Below are 3623 nucleotides of genomic sequence, written 5' to 3'. Positions count from 1 at the left end.
CGGAAACGCCGTTTACCTTCCCGCTGGAGCGGTACCTATTTATCTACTTGCACTTTGACGTGCTTTCGAACTGCTAGGTTGGTAGGAGCAGGGACCGAGCAACGGGAGCTCACCCTGTCACGGGGATTTGAACTGCCGGCCTTCTGATCGGCAAGCCCAAGGCTCTGTGGTTTAGACCACAGCGCCGCCTGCATCCCTTTTTGGACCTGCTACTGGTGTTGAATTAAACAAGTCTTCTCCAACGCTCTGTTCGAAAGGAGATTCTGGATCACAACGGGGTTGTCCTCGGTATCACTTGATGCTCTTCCTCTCATTTTGAGAAGATACCTACAAGGGTCTTTATTTCTGTAGATAATTCATATACCATTTTAGTGTGGTTCTGGAGATCTTTCCCCATTTCCATCAATGGACCATCAAGGTCCATTTTTGGCTTACCCTCCTGAAGGGAGCCCTTCCATGCGTGGTCAGGTGTCTGTATCAGATTCTTCTTCTTCTGCGAGGGCAGGCACCACGATTCCTAATCCTACATAAGGTGCCGAAACAGCAGCATGGAATCACAGAATTGTAAAGTTGGAAAAGACCCCAAGGGTCATGTAGCCCAACCCCCTGCTATACAGGAATTTCAGCGAAAGCATCCATCTAGTAGCATCCACAAAGGAAGGAGCCAAAGTGTAGACACCGGCCCACGCTCACAACTGTTGGAAAAAAGTACCCCCAAGGATTAAATCATGATCGAAGACTATCGTGTTTGAAAATGAACTTTATTAGAATAACCGTAAAAATATATATTTATTAATTTTCTGGGGAAGGGGAACTGGGCAAAGGCAGGGAGAGAGCTGTATCGGAGCTGCTGGCCTCACTGCTGTCGCTGCCTGGAAGAGAAAAGAAGAGAAATGATTCTTAATATTTACATTTATTACTATGTTGATAACCCATCTTTCCTGCAAGGATCTCTAGGTGGCTTATGCTATTCTCCCTTCCTCCCTTCTTCACCCCATCCCTGAACTCTTCTTGAATCAGGGAGCTGCCTCTCTCCCCCCCCCCCAGTGATCCAGATTCACCCTGGCCTCCCTGTTCCTCATGAACAAAGATCAGCACTCACCATCCATGTTGGTATCGGTGGCATCCAACCCCTGAACTCATGGTCTGACAAAGATTCTTCTTATTTTCACTTTCTCCACCTTCCCATTTTTTATTACGTTCACCTCTTCATCCCATTCATCCTCCTCACAGACCAGGGGATGGATCTTAGTGACACGACAGCAGGAGACCACCAGCCCACGGAGCCTTCTGAGACTTTGAAACCTAGGGAAGAAGAGGGAAAATAATCAGAAAATGGGTTCTAGATTGGGTTCTAGAAATGGGTTCTTGATACTCTCTTTATCTAACAGCTAAACTTGGTTTCAGAAACCTCTATTGGAGAGCAAATAGTTGCTCTTCCCAAAGTCCTCATCCCATCCCCGAACTCTTCTTGAATCAGGGAGCTGTCTCCCCTCCTGCCCCCCCTCAGTGACCCAGATTCTCTCTGGCCTTCCTGTTCCTGATGAACAAAGATCAGCACTCACCATTCATGTTGTCATTGGTGGCATCCACCCCCTGGTCGCATGGTCTGACAAAGATTCTTCTGATTTTCATCAATTCCACCTTTCATCACATAGACTTCCATTCATCCTCCTCACAGACCAGGGGGTGTATCTTCAGCATGAGACAGCAGGAGACCATCAGCCCATGGAGCCTTTGGAGACTTTGTAATCTAGGGAAGAAAAGGGAAACTGATAAAGAAATGGGTTCTAGATACTTTCTTGATACTCTATATCTCTGTGCTAAATTTGGGGCACCGGGCAGCTAAGCCTACTTTCAGAAACCTCTATTGGAGAACCCACTGAGGAGGGCATCTTGTCAAAGGACCCTCCAAAACTGGGAGATGCCCTTCTTGTGATGATGACCACAAGGGGGAAGGCAAGCCATTTCCCTCAAAGCAGCTAAGGGGGCCCTGAGGACACTCTTTAAAAATTAATCTAACCATGACCTGGTTCCCTATGTTTCTAAATCCTAAGGGACAGCAAAAGAAACAGACTATGGAAAGAATAAGAGATATACTTACAGGTGAGATGAAGAAATCTTCATTTTCGCTAAACACAGTTCACGCACACAACCTCTTTTCTTTGAACTATCCATAAATAGTTGCTCCTCCCAAAATCCTCAGCCAAGTGACTCAGCTGGGGGACGTGTCAAAAGATCCACAGTCACCATCCATATCAGCAGTGGTGGCCTCCATCCCCTGGTCGCTTGGTTGAACATATAGTGATCTCATCTTCACTAATGTGTCCTTCTTATTCTTCATGACCATCACTCCATCCTCCAATTTCTCCCTCTCAGCAGATAAGCCTCTAAAAGCCTCTAAAAGCCGCTAATAGCGCTAATCCGCTAATCCTTCAATGGGCTTGCTTCGCAAGACGAAAAAAAAACGCTAGACGAAGAGAATCACAGAACGGATTCTTTTCGTCTTGCGAGGCACCACTGTACTATTAAGCTATAAACACTATAAAGTTCTAAACATAACTATATAGCATAACACTTAACTCTATATTCTTTTACATCTATAGATAGGTGTTGCACTTTAAAAATTACAGGATCCAAATACATTTTAACCATTTTTAAGTTTGCATTTTAACTAATTGCATTTCAAACAATTACATCTCATCAAACAAGCATTTACACAGCATGATTGCCCCTGTACTTATCTAAGTGTTTCGTGACACGGCATCTGCAATCACATTATCCTTCCCTCTGATGTGGGAGACGTCAAAATTGTAGTCTGGCCATTGCAAACTCCACCTTATTAGTTGGCTATTGGCACCTTTCACTTGGTTTAACCATTTCAGAGGGGAATGGTCAGTACGAAGGGTAAATGTTCTCCCCCACAGTTATGGCTTTAACTTGCCAGTAGCCCACACCAGTGTTTTTCAACCACTGTTCCGCGGCACACTAGTGTGCCGCGAGATGTTGCCTGGTGTGCCGCGAGATGTTGCCTGGAGGGAGGCGGGCGAGTCGGGCGGCGAGAGGCGGGGCGGCGGCGGCGAGGAGAGGCCGCCCAGCGCGGGGCTCTCGCCGTCTGCCTGCCTGGCTGCCTGCGAGCTCGGCGGGCAGCGCCTCCGTCCGCAGCGCCCGCTTCGAGGCTCTCATTCCCTGCCCCTGCCAAAGCTCACCCAGCCAAAGCTCTCCTTCCTGCCTCGCTTTGCTGCCTCCTCCCCCCACCCCCAAAGCTTGGAGGTTCCCCGGCAAGGGGGAGGGAAAAAAATTGAAACTTACACTTTCGTGCGTCCCTCCCGGCGTGACGCTGCGCGCTGACGTCACGGGTCTGTAATGGTGGTGTGCCTCGAGATTTTTTTCATCAAACAAGTGTGCCTTTGCCCAAAAAAGGTTGGGAAACACTGGCCCACACAATGGCTAAACATTCCCGTTCAATGACAGAAAGGTGTTGTTTCTTCCCCAAGAGTTTCCTACTTAAGTATAGGACAGGGTGCAGTTGTCTCTTATCCCCTTTCTGGCAAAGAGTTGCCCCAACTCCTATATTGGAGGTGTTGTAAACAAAAATTGCCCTTTTCCCTTATGGGGTATCC

The 3623-nt window shown here is 47.6% G+C and overlaps 1 long non-coding RNA gene across 2 annotated transcripts; it reads right to left on the bottom strand.

The window, feature by feature from the left end:
- Nucleotides 1-797: 797 nt before the first annotated feature.
- LOC308587882 lies at nucleotides 798-2334 on the bottom strand. Of its 2 annotated transcripts, none has more exons than XR_014008553.1 (4): nucleotides 2251-2334; nucleotides 1566-1753; nucleotides 1103-1305; nucleotides 798-872 (listed from the first exon to the last, which is right to left on the bottom strand). It is a non-coding gene; the product is annotated as an uncharacterized lncRNA (long non-coding RNA). The 2 variants fall into 2 exon arrangements; XR_014008554.1 differs by having other exon boundaries at nucleotides 2157-2268.
- Nucleotides 2335-3623: the final 1289 nt, after the last annotated feature.

This window comes from Podarcis bocagei (assembly GCF_964188305.1).
Source record: "Podarcis bocagei genome assembly, chromosome: 5".
In the NCBI taxonomy this organism is placed as follows: Eukaryota; Metazoa; Chordata; class Lepidosauria; order Squamata; family Lacertidae; genus Podarcis; species Podarcis bocagei.
The sequence above is the reverse complement of the archived record's forward strand: the minus strand, read 5'-3'. Positions and strand labels throughout refer to the sequence as shown.